A 13670-nucleotide genomic window follows, 5' to 3' on the forward strand; every position below is an offset into this window, starting at 1 on the left:
TGTGTTTATGGAGGATTTTGCTAATTTTATCTGTAGTGCCCTTGATATAAGGAAGGAGGGCCATGCCATTGTTTTCTTCTGTGTCTTGCTTTTTGGGGGGTGTTTCTTTTTGGATTAGCTTCGTAACCCTGTTTTGCTGGTATCCGTTGGCGATTAACACATTTGAAAGATTCTGTAACTCAGTTGTCAAGTGGTCTTTGTCAGCCAGGCGTTTGGTTCTGGAGATGAGAGTCTTGGCTACGGAGTTTATTTGTGCAGGGTGGTGGTGTGATTGTGCATGTAAGTAGCGGTTGGTGTGTGTTTTTTTCCGGTAGATAGTGTGTCCTAGGGAGCCATCAGGTTTTTTGTAGATTAGGACGTCAAGGAAGGGAAGTTGGTTGTTGGCTTCTATTTCCATAGTGAATTGTATTTTGGGGTGTAGGCTGTTGAGATGTGTGAGGAAGCTATCTAGTTTTTTCTTCCCGTGTGGCCAAATTACAAAGGTGTCGTCAACATAATCCAAAAAGAAAAGCTAATCCAACATAATCCAAAAAGAAAGCTAAAAGAAAAGCTAATCCAACATAATCCAAAAAGAAAGCTAATCCAAAAAGAAACACCCCCCAAAAAGCAAGACACAGAAGAAAACAATGGCATGGCCCTCCTTCCTTATATCAAGGGCACTACAGATAAAATTAGCAAAATCCTCCATAAACACAATATCAAAACAGCCTTTTGCACCAACCAAAAAATAGCCAATATCCTCAGAAACCCCAAAGATAAAATCCAGTTAGAAAACCAAGGGGTCTATGAAATACCCTGCAAAGTCTGCCCAGCCACGTACATTGGACAAACAAACAGACGAATAAATGCACGTATCGCAGAACACAAGAATGCCGTCAAAAAAGAAGAAAAAACTTCCTCTCTTTACCAACACATGAAAGAAACAGGACACGAAATTAATTTTTCAGATTCCAAATTGCTCTTTAACATGGAACACCACCACAAGAGAATAATCATGGAAGCCATCGAGATAGAGAAACACCCTCACAACATGAACAAGCGTGACGATACGTCCCGCCTGCCAGACATCTGGAAAATAGCCCTCCCCACAAAAACCGACACCAGAACCAGAGGCACACAGAACGCCATCTCCAATCAACCACACCAGACCCAAACCCAGACCCTCTCCACAGATAAATTACAGACACCATCCAGTAGCCAAACCATAGTGGCACCTCCGGATGCTGCACCCCCCTGCAATCCCTACACAGATCTGGCTGGCACAGGGCACAAAACCACAGCTCGCCCCTATACACGAAGCCAAGCCAGAGCACAACTAAGTGCAGTACAGCCATCTTCTCAGAAAAACTCTTCACAAGCTCAAGAGGTCAAGACACGAAAGCTTTAGCAACTAATCCACACCTAATGACCCTCCTAAGTGGTACTCAGAATATCACTCAAGAAATCACTCAAGATATCCCTCAAGTAATTAATGAACAAAAGAAGAAAAGGCACACTAACCTGGGAACTTCCTCTCTGCCCAGAACGTTGGAGGCTATACACCACACCCCCTCAACAGTATTTATAGGAACTCAAACACTGAGATCCTGCTCTGTTCTAGTAACAAGAAGCCGAAAGCACCAGCCTGAAGATGACGAGTGAGACCTCGTCGAAACGTCGCCTAGACACCCCAACTCTTACACGGGAAGACACCCGAAGACACCAAAACCTGCATATATATATATATATACATACACACACACATATATATATATATACACACACATATATATATACATATATATATATATATACATATATATATACATATACATATATATATGTGTATATATATATATACACACACACACACACAAATATATATATATACATATACATATACATATATATATATGAAAACGCTCAACCTGAAGCAAACGTAACATGAGGTATGACTCATGTATAATATTTATAAACTGCACTCATATAAACGTCAAGTTACGAAACGCGCTGAAAACAGCATACGGCTCTGTATTATCACTGGACTCGAACCCACAGCTTCAAGTTACAAGAAAGGAGTTTGTGACCAAACATCAGGAAGATGCTCTTTCTGACAGTAAGAGCTGTTTGACAGTGGAACAGTTTCCTCGCAAGGTGGTGGGCTCTCCTTCCGTGGAGGTTTTTAAACAGAGGTTGAATGGCCATCTGTAAATGCAGTTTGGGCAAGTTTTTGAGCCGAGAATAGTACTGCAAGATGATGATGATGATGGTGGTGATGATGGTGATTTCTAGACTGTCCTTCAACCGAGAATCACAGGGTGATTTACAATATAAAACCACAAAAATGCATAACATAGTAATAAAACATTTACAAATCTACTCTTCCTTTGTTGGTGTGTCCTGAGATTTCCATTTAGGTGAGTATATAGAATAGGCAAAATTAACTTCAATTATAAGATATCAATCAAATCAAAAGTTCAGAATGGAGTGGAAGTATTTCAAAGATTGTATGTCAAAATATTGTTCTGAAAATGACATGCTAACGGGCTTAGAATAAAAAATGTAAGCAATAACAAAACCGATAAAGAAAGAAGGAAAATTCAGAATGTAACAAAAATAATTTATTATAAAATGGAAGGGGGGAAGGTAGAAAGAAATATAAAGAAGTCGAATTGCTGTGGAGGAAAGTGGTGGGTAGTGGGTTTTACAATTAAGTGTATAATTAAGCAGCTGTTGTAATTTAGATATTATATTTTATGTGAGGAATTTTGGGAATTTTGGTTATTATGTATATATGTTATCTTGGGGGGGGGGAACATAGTAATAAAACAAAAACATTAACATACACACACATGCACCCCACATATTTTAAAAGGCTATGGATTATTTAATTAGCCGACAGCCTAAGAGAAAAGAAAAGTTTTTTGAGAGCAATGAAGGCTCCATAAATAAAAATCATGTTTTGCTATGTGTTTCAGTCCAGGAGATGCAAATTAATTTGGATAAAAAGGCCAGGAAAATGAAACACAGTTGGCGGAGCACGAGATTCTTTCTCTCGGAGTTTTGGGTTCGAGTCCCACAGTGGGCAGAAAGATTCCTGCACTGCAGGGGATTGGACTAGATGACCCTCGTGGTCACTTCCAGCTCTAGGATTCTATGATTCCAATGCATTTGCTGTTCTAATACATCCCAAAGAAAACCTATTTCTCCATGAATTCATTGAGCTGAATTACTTGCACCCTCCCAGAGCAGGTTTAATGATCGGAGTTTTTAAAGCAATGTACCGTATTTTTCGCTCTATAAGACGCACCAGACCGCAAGACGCACCTAGTTTTTGGAGGAGGAAAACAAGAAAAAAAAATATTCTGAATCTCAGAAGCCAGAACAGCAAGAGGGATCGCTGCGCAGGGAAAGCAGCAATCCCTCTTGCTGTTCTGGCTTCTGGGATAGCTGTGCAGCCTGCATTCGCTCCATAAGACGCACACACATTTCCCCTTACTTTTTAGGAGGGAAAAAGCGAGTCTTATAGAGCAAAAAATATGGTATATGCAGCCCAGGATGTAGCAGATTTTCTGCGTTGGCTAGGTGTCTTTTTGGTCCATTTCCAAGCTTAGGAGTCTATAAACCCCAATAAACCATAGCTGACTTCTGTTAACCGCTAGCTATTTTGGCTCCAGTTTTTAAAAAGCACTCCTTCTACCTGCGAAATGAAGTTTGGACTGTAGCACACATTATGAAGGCCGTCACTCAGCTTTAAAGAGTCTTTAATCAAGCATATGAATTTTGTTTGATTCATTGAGGGATTCAATTTGCATACATTTACATGCAGGTGAAAACAATAGTTTCAAAGCAAGGAGTGCGGTTGCTTTTTAAATGATGCTTTTTAAATGACTTATGGAAAGTGATCCCTTAGAATGGGAGACAAGCTATCTTAACCACAGCAATCCCCATACCCATCTCTCTGGAAATGGAGAAGAGGCAGATGGATTTCAAGTAATCTGAAAAGGGTGTGTATACGATTGTAAGAAGCAAAGGAGAACGGGTTCACCTCTGCTTACAGTTGCACATGGCACAGGAAACTTCCACTGGTGCAGTTTGTCATAAGGGGGAAGGGGGGGTGAGAGAGAAATATGCACATGAAATTTCCCCTTCAAGAAATAAGGTAAAGGTAAAGGGACCCCTGACCATTAGGTCCAGTCGTGGCCGACTCTGGGGTTGCGGCGCTCATCTCACTTTATTAGCCGAGGGAGCTGGCGTACAGCTTCCGGGTCACGTGGCCAGCATGACTAAGCCGCTTCTGGCGAACCAGAGCAGTGCATGGAAACACCGTTTACCTTCCTGCTGGAACGGTACCTATTTATCTACTTGCACTTTGACATGCTTTCAGACTGCTAGGTGGACAGGAGCAGGGACCAAGCAACAGGAGCTCACCCCGTCACGGGGATTCGAACCGCCAACCTTCTGATCGGCAAGTCCTAGGCTCTGTGGTTTAACCCACAGCGCCACCCGCATCCCTACTTTCAAGAAATTTGTTTCCAAGCACAATTCTAAGTACTCAGCTTGAAAAGCGCTTCTATGGCTTGGGAACAGGGTACCTGAGGGAGTTTATGTTATGCTGTGTCGTTTTAACATATTTTATTAATTTATTTCCAAGTTGATATCAAAAATTACAGGAAAATAAAATAAACAATAGTACCGTTCATTATAAAGAAACATTCATGCTTATTATATGAAAACTAAAATAAAGAAAAGATTGGGCTGTTCCTCCCTAGGTGTTAAAAAAAAAGGCAGAGAAGCCTCTTTTAAAATGGGGACTTCCTAAAAATGTATAATCAGCTGAAAGGATGCCCATAATTAACCATGTTAAGAACCGACTGAAAGAACTTGGAGGAATCCTTTTCCACCCCTAACATTCCTGCGCTGTCCTTTTCTAGTTTTTAATTTAATATTGGCAAGCATTTGAAGTGGCGAAACGCTAGAAATCTTTACTGAAAACTCATGTGCTTTTAACAAAAAATAAAAGGAGGCGTGGGGTGATTTGGAAATTTTAGACTCTGGACTTACGGGCGGGCTTATGGGGGGGGCAACACTTTCGACATTAATAAGGGTTATTTGAACATGTGGTTAATCCAGCCCTATGTTGCGAGGGGCTTCTGCTCAGTCTGCTGAGCCCCAGACTTCTGCGCTTTACCCCCACCCTGATGACACCGCTGAAAGGAATCATAGAATCATAGAACTTTGCAGGAGGAAGGGAGAACAAGGGTCATGTACTCCAACTCCCTGCAATGCCCAGGGTAGGACTCGAACTCATAACTCTGAGATTAAGAGATGCTCTACCGACAGAGCTCCCCATCCTTACCCAGCAGAATCTCCCGATATCCTTGCAGAGGTTATGTTCAGCCCGAAGAACCAAAAATATATTCTACCCCCATGTGAGCGGTCCTCTCTGGAATCAGCAGCAACACCAGGGTAGTAAGAGGTAGGTAGCCGTGTTGGTTTGCCGTAGTTGAAACAAAATAAAAAAATTCCTTCCAGCGACACCTCGGAGATCAACTAAGTTTGTTATTGGTATGAGCTTTCCTGTGAATGCACACTTCTTCAGATACCATGCACACGAAAGCACATACCAGTAACAAACCTAGTTGGTGTCTAAGGTGCCACTGGAAGGAATTTTTTTATTTTGTTTCAACCAGGGTAGAAAGTCCTTTTTCACAGATACAATTCCCACACACCTTCCCAAAAAGCTTTTTTTCTGCAGTGACTTGCAGCTATTTAATTAGCCACACGTCCGGACCAAGTTTGCTTTGAAAGCCTTTGAAAATTAGATTGCTGCTGCAAGCCCTTTCTTGGCACTCCAATAGAAACAGTATTCTCCTCTGTCATCCTTTGGCTATGCCAAGATTCGAACACAGAGCCTCGGGGTGAGACACTTGAAGCTTTGTGGTCTTGGAAAGAGGAGAGCATGGACCTGCTCACACGGGTGGGTCCCAGCCTAACTCCTCCACCCAACTTTCACAGATTCTCTTTTGTCAACATGATCCTTTCTGGGATGAATTTCCCCTCCAGGCTCCCCTTCCAGCCACCACCCTCACACAAATATGCTGTGAGGAGTCAAGTACATAAATTTAAAGGCGCTGTGAGCCCAAAGGAGCCACCCAGAGAAGAGGCTGCCCACTGTGTCTCTGCGATGAGTTACCGTTCTGAACTTGCTTCCTTCCGAAAACCAGCTGCTTTGAGAGGTGGGCGGATTCTGCTACCTAACTGTATTAGGTGTGACTCTGTCACTCTGGGTGCTGAGACACAGCCAGATTTACTCCCCTCCCGGAGGAGTCTGCCCAACGCATCTCTGCATGAGTTGCTGCTCCAGCCTTTCCTCCTTACAACAGAGGCCTCTGGTACGTCTGCATTCGAGGCAAATGAATCACTCACCCCTGAGATTCACGTAAAATCCCTAGTGATGAGGGTTCATAGAAGTGTAGAGTTGGAAGGGACTTCCAGGAGTCATCTAGTCTAACCCCCTGCAATGCAGGAATCTCAATATGCCATCCCATGGATGTAGCCAGGATTTATGTTGGGTGGGGGCAGGACACTCACCCGTCCTGTTCCAGAACCGAGCTACTTGCGTTGCTAGAATATGCACCCAAGTGACCACAGGGAGCATTTCAATTTCAAATATTCCGATTATTTCTATTTTTTTAGTTGTTGTTGCTGTTTAGTCGTGTCCGACTCTTGACCCATGGACCAGAGCATGCCAGGCACTCCTGTCTTCCACTGCCTCCCGCAGTTTGGTCAAACTTATGCTGGTAGCTTCGAGAACACTGTTCAACCATCTCGTCCTCTGTCGTCCCCTTCTCCTTGTGCCCTCCATCTTTCCCAACATCAGGGTCTTTTCCAGGGAGTCTTCTCTTCTCATGAGGTGGCCAAATTATTGGAGCCTCAGCTTCAGGATCTGTCCTTCCAGTGAGCACTCAGGGCTGGTTTCCTTCAGAATGGAGAGGTTTGATCTTCTTGCAGTCCATGGGACTCTCAAGAGTCTCCTCCAGCACCAGAATTCAAAAGCATCCATTCTTCGGCAATCAGCCTTCTTTATGGTCCAGCTCTCACTTCCATACATAGTTAAGTATTTTTTATTATTTGCTCGATCTGCTCCCCCCTAGACTGTGCGCAGTTCCCCATCCAATTTGAAACCACATCAGACCCTGCTTAGCTTTGCAAAGGTGCTAGCAGTTTTATTGCTGCACCACTCGGTGGATGGTTGAGAATCTCAACATTTTCACAACATAGAAGGCGAACGTTTTTGCAAACAAGAGTGATGCCTTAAGCCCAGTAAGAGGCTGTGAAAGGGTAGCGGCTCTCCAAGTCCTGGGAAACAACTGGCTGAGGAGGATTTTTTTAAAAAGGGGAAAACTTGCACATCTGGTGCAGATGTGGTGTGCCTCCAACAGCAGATGGCTGCAAAGGGTGACCTCTGTCAGGGCTTTGCAATCCAATCCCGGCAGGCGGCAGATCCACTTACACAGAAAAGGCTCCCCTGCCTTGTTGCTGATGGGAATTTGCAAAAGGAAACACAGAAAGTTCTTCCAAAACAAAAAACCAAAAAACGTTCCAGCAAGACAACTGAAAATCGACTCCCCCTTAGCCTCACTGTTGGCTGGTGATCAATCTGCGAGATTATATATATATAATGTCCTAGTGCACGAGTCACCCCCTCCTCCAATTTTTTAATTTTATTTTTGCAAAGTGACTCAAAACATGACTTTGGGAAAAGTTCCCAACCCTCGTTCTCTAGCAAACGGCGAGAAATTCCGCCCTGCTTTTAAAGAAGACTGCCGCCCACCAGCGCCTTTAGAATTATAATTTTAGAAATCCACTTTCTTTTCTACCACGCAGAGAGGGCGAGGCTCTCGTGCGAGGCGCTCCTTGCGCCGATCCAGAGAGGAAGGCGCTCGCGCAGCGCCGCGCAACTTCAGCCGCGCGGCGCTTTTCCTTTTTCCTTCTCGCCCGTCTCTCCTCCCAGCGCAGACATGCTTCCTCGGAAACAAGTCTCAGTTCAATGGGGTCTACCCGCGAGTAAGGGGGAGCATAGGATCGGATTGCGGGGTTGTTGTTGTTGTTGTTTTAAGTAGTTGCATTCTTTTTACGTCCTCAACAAACATTTACGCATGCAAGCCTTCTTTGCGTGAGGTAACTCGGGAGTAAAGGCCACTAACCGCAATGGGCTTGCTTCTAAGGACTTTCACACAGGATCGTGCATTGCGCGCTTTGCTTCGGAGTCAGCCCCGCAAATCCTCGATACCGAGCTAACATGCGTAGTAGGATCGGGCGCAGTTAAAAAGCAGGGAAACGCGCGTAGCGTTGCAACCCTGCTCAGAGTAACCCAACTACAAGGCTGTGATGCGCGCGCGCGCGCACACACACACAAAAAAAAACACCGCTTGGGGGCAACGCAGGTTGCGATCCTGCAAACATACCCGGCAGCAAGCCTTTCCAAGCGCATAGAGGTTTTTTTTACTTCTGAGTAGTCACCGCAAAGGGTTGGCAAAAGAGGCTAGACCTTCCAGAAAACGTGGCTCGGCTGCCCATCATAACCGCATGCGGTTTTTTTTGGAGAGCAAAATTTGGGGCAGCGGACACCTGCTTTCCACGCAGGACATTGCATCCCCTATATCTCCAGGTAAAAGCTGGGAATATGACAGCCCGGAGCCCGATGGAGAGCGGCGAGAGATAACGCTCAGCCCGGATTGGCTTAGTCCAAGGCAGTTTCCCATCTTCCAATTTGGAAAGGACTTGTAATACTGTAGTTGGTACCCATTGGAACTGATAGGGCAGAAGGCAGGGAGCCCAACAGCAGGGGGCGCCAGAGCCAATGAGACGCTGAGCCCACTCGCGCTAATTTTGTCTTCTTCACTGCGGAGTTCTGCTCTATCATCATCTATCTGTTTATTTAGGAGCTCAATATGGTCACATGGTTCTCCCTCCTCACAACAGCCCTGTGAGGTACGTCTGGCTGGGAGATGGGAGCCTGGCCCAAGGTCACCCAAGAAGCTAAATGGCTGAGTACAGTCCAGTACTCTAACCATTAGGTGACACTGCCTCTCAGCGCATAACTGAAAGGAGGAGGGCACTGGTTGTAAGCAAGAAGGAAGGCGGGGGTAGACTGAGGTCGGTGGGGCAGCGCCTCCATAGCTTTATGGGCGCAGTCTCCGGTATCCCAATGCCTCTGCCAGTCAGAGTAGACAGTGCTGGCTCCAATGGTTAGACTTGGTTAAAAAGCAACTTCCAAGGTCCCTGGAGTCAAGAAGCTTTTTGCATCTTGACGATGGGATCAGACTTAGCAAGCAAAGACTTTCTCCAGAACCCGGAGGCACATCTTCATAAAAGCGCACAGCCTGCTGTTTTTCCGCAAGAGTAAGAGACCGACAAGTCCGTGATTCGACGGCTATCTTGGCTGATCTCCCCCCAAAAATTCGGATCCAAAGTCCACACCATCACCGCCCGCTTCGCTCCCTGCGTCCTCACCCAGACTTTGGTCTCTGTCGATCGTTAACGCGCTTTCCCGCAGATAAGATCTCAAATGGGTAGGATCCTGCCAGCTCTACGTGCGCAGCCCACGTCTACTTAGAATCCAGTGATTGTAGAGTTGGAAGGGATCCTCCAAGCATCATCTAGGCGAACCCCCGTGCAAGGCAGGTATCTCAACTAAAGCATCCACAACGGGGGCCATCTTGCAGCCTTATACAGAGTCAGACCTGCAATCCAACCTCTGCTTAAAAACCTCCAAGGAAGGAGAGTCCATCCGATCTAGTGGGAGACCGTTCCGCTGGCGAAGAGCTCTTACAGTCAGAAAAGTCTTCCTGGTGTTTAGTCGGGAATCTCCTTTCTTGTAAATAAATAAAGCATCTCCTTTACTTGGATGTAAATCCCAACTTGTTGTGCAGGGCTTCACCCCTGCAGCCGCTGCCAGTCAGTGCCCATACTGCTAAGATAGTTGGACAGGCACTGACCGGCAGCGACTCTCCAAGATTTCAATGGCAGGCACTGAACCGTCTGCATGCCAAACAGATGTTGCGCAGTTGTGAGCTACAGCCCGCACGGATCCCTGGCCAAGCCCGAAACCAAAAGCAGATGCAGAACTGTACTCAGTCCAAACTTGCGATCATTTACTCCGGAGCAAGCGCCATAGGATACAATGGGGGGGTGCGTTCTGAGGCAGCCAGGATCGGGCCGTCTGCCTAGTTGCAGCGACACTTGCCTGCAGTTGGATCCGGTGTAGCTTACTCCGAAGTAAACCGTACCGCGCCAGGAGGAACCGAGGGTGCAATCCATAGTTTTGAGTGCGCATGTATAGGATTGCGTTGCGCTGCACGGCTCTAACCGCCCCCCCCCCAGGCAGATCGCGAGAAAATCAGCAGGTTAGAGAACTCGGGCTGCCGGCGTCTTTAGGATCGCAGCCGGAACTAGCTCTATCCTAGCCGGATCCTAAAGATGCTTACTCAGGAGCCCCAGAGATTTCCGCAGGATTTACGCCCAAGTAATGTGCCTACATAGGATGGCGTAGATTACACTGGAACACACACATTTCTCCGCCTTCCTCTACTCCACTTTGGGGGGGGGGACGTGTTTATTTTCAGTTTGTAGAGAAGCCTGAAACCCGCCATGTTGAAACTGACAAACCTCTTTAAATACCCATTTATACCGCAGTTACATAAAGGGAACTAAATCAATGAAGGGGGGGAGGGGCCGGGAATTAGTTTGGGGCGATTTTATACACATATCTAATAATCTGTATTCCATTGATCCGTCTCAGTTTCCCGTCCCTCCTTCCCCCGCTCCATGAAACTGACTCAAAATTTGTATTTTTTTTCTTTTTCTTTCTTTCAGTAAATTCTAAGCTGAGATCACATTAGATTTTTTTTTTATGAGATAAGCAGCCCCCCCAAAAAAAGGTAGGGGGCCAGTCTTCGGTTAATCTGGCGCGTTTCCAAATAGGAACTGGAGTATCCACGCGATGACATTAAACACGAGCCGCGCATTCCGCTCATCTCTACTCGCTAGGGCACAGATCCAAAAACGTGCCTTGCAAAAGGAAAAATAATACCTCAACACAGAGAAAAAGGCGCGCCCGCCCGCGCGCGCACACACAACCAGCAGCCGACCCGATGCATCTTTACGCAGAAGTAAGTCCAATTGCATGCAATGGATCGGACCACCCTAGGGAAAAAAGCGTGCATATTGGATCGCAACACCTCCCCCAATAAATGCACCCCAGCGTGATGTCATCCACAATCAAGCGCGGGTTTAGGCGCGCCTAGAACTCCATGCGTAGGATCGGGCGCACAACAATACGTAGGAGAACCCTGAACTTGGAAGGGCTGATTTCCGAGTTAACATGCATAGGATAGCACGGCCCGCCTGGAACCTCAGGCAGGAGGAAAGGCGAGAGAGGCACTTTTACTACTTCCGAGTAAGCGTGCACAGGATCGGGCTGCGCATTCGAAGCGGGGACGACGGACTTTTAGCAGAACGGCGAGATTAAAACACATAAAAAAATCACTTTGCAATAACTTGCTTTTTAGGGGGGGTCCTTGTCAGCTTTTTCTGCGCAAAGCAGAACGCATGCTAATAAACCCAAAAAATCGGGGGGGAGGGGAGGAAGAGAGAGAAGCCGCCCCCCCAAAAAAACCCACCGCGATCGGTCCATCCTCCGTAAGAAAAAAAGGGGGAGAGGGGGGAAAACCCCACCTTCCGTTAGATGCAGCCCGGGGAGGTCCGCGCGCCGCTGCGCGGGGCCGCGCCTTACCTGCGCGAAGTTTCCCTCCCCGGCGATCCCTCCCCCGCGTCGAAGGGGCGCAGCCCCCGCCGCGCCAGCCGCCCGCCAGCGCTATCCGCGCCCGCCTCGCTCACTGCCGCCGCCGCCGCCGCTGCTCCACACTCCTTCCAATATGGCATCCGCTCAATGCGCATGCCTCGCACTCTCTTGTACTTGGCGTGTGTGCGCCTATGTGTGTGTGAGCGTGTGCCAGGGTGCGCGCCGGCTCCTTCGCTGACCTTTTTTTTTTTTATCCCCCGGCACAGTTGCCAAACACGCGCGCGCACCGTGCGCCCGCCCCGTCTCCAAGTCCCCGTCGTGCAAATTCCCCCGCGGAATGGGAGAGAGTAGTCTTACTCCCGAGTAAGCGTGACAGCTTTGCACGCCCGAAGGACGCGCGCTTCGGGATGAAGTCCCGTCCTGTTGCGGGTTTAGCCGGGACGCCTTCCAAGGGGTTTACTATTGAACCCATTTCGCAGCTGTGTGCAGGCATGAGTAATAGGGGCGGAATCCCCAAAAGCAGTTTTACAGCACAATCCTAAATGGGGATTGCAGTCTGAGACTGGGATTTTATTTCACTGAATTTTATTTTCACTGAATATTTCACTGAATTTTATTTTATTGTTTTAAGGTTTATACACCAAGCCTTGGCTATTAAGGCTGCAGTCCTAACAGTGGCGTAGTGTGGGGGGTATAGGGGGGGCCGGCCGCACCGGGCGCAACATCTGGGGGTTAGGGTTAGGGGGCGCAAATCCACGGGTTAGGGGCGCAAATCCACGGGTTAGGGGGCACAAATTACTTGCCTTGCCCCTGGTGCTGACAACCCACGCTACGCCACTGAGTCCTAAACCCACTTACCTGAGAGTAAGGTGCTCCACAGAATTCAATAGGATTTCCTTCTGGGTTAGCATGCTTAGGATTGTGCGGTGACTCTCTGAAAGGGCCACCTGATGTTGTTGTCTTCATAGAATAATAGAGTTGTAGAGTTGGAAGGGCACAAGGGTCATCTAGTCCAACCCCCTTCAAATCAGGTTTCTTTTGCCCAACATGTGGCTTGAACCCACGACCCTGAGATAAAGTCTCATTCTCGACAGACTGAGCTGTCTTATATTAATTACATTAGTTATTACACTAGTGATTATATTAGTTATTATTATTATTATTATTATTATTATTATTATTATTATTATTATTATTATTACCACTACAGTACTGTACTACTATTACTACTTTGTGGTTGTTGGTGACCCGTGATTTTTTTGTGTGCGGCAACTAATCCGTAGAAATAACTACAGGGTTGTATTTAGCTCTGTTGTACTCATGGGGGGAAACACTTGGAAATGAATAAATCTAAGTTAAAGTAAAGGTAAAGGTAAAGGACCCCTGACAGTTAAGTCCAGTTGCAAACAACTCTGGGGTTGCGGCACTCAACTCGCTTTACTGGCCGAGGGAGCCAGCGTTTGTCCGCAGACAGTTTTTTCCGGGTCATGTGGCCAGCAGGTCAAAGCCGCTTCTGGCAAAACCAGAGCAGTGCACGGAAACGCCATTTACCTTCCCGCCGGAGCGGTACCTATTTATCTACTTGCACTTTGACGTGCTTTTGAACTGCTAGGTTGGCAGGAGCAGGGACCGAGCAACGGGAGCTCACCCCGTCGCGGGGATTTGAACCGCCGACCTTCCGATAGGCAAGCCCTAGGCTCAGTGGTTTAGACCACAGCGCCACCTGCGTCCCTTAAATCTAAGTTAGGCATGTCCAATAACTTCAGTGGGTCTCTGCGCTAAGTAGGTCCAAAGTGGTGGTGGGGGATGAGTGTTCAGACCCCTGGGCTCTCACTTGTGGGGTGCCTCAGGGTTCTGTCCTCTCCCCCATGCTTTTCAACAT

General features: G+C 47.0%; 1 protein-coding gene across 1 annotated transcript in view; it reads right to left on the reverse strand.

Moving 5' to 3' along the window:
- SFMBT2 (Scm like with four mbt domains 2) overlaps window positions 1-11875 on the reverse strand; it is a 78140-nt gene extending 66265 nt beyond the window's left edge. Inside the window, exon 1 of the mRNA XM_081209921.1 lies at window positions 11780-11875. The gene's annotated coding sequence lies outside the window, so the exon portion shown is untranslated. The remainder of the gene's footprint in view (window positions 1-11779) is intronic.
- Between the last annotated feature and the right edge of the window lie 1795 nt (window positions 11876-13670).

Source organism: Podarcis bocagei (genome assembly GCF_964188305.1).
Source record: "Podarcis bocagei genome assembly, chromosome: 10".
Taxonomy (NCBI): Eukaryota; Metazoa; Chordata; class Lepidosauria; order Squamata; family Lacertidae; genus Podarcis; species Podarcis bocagei.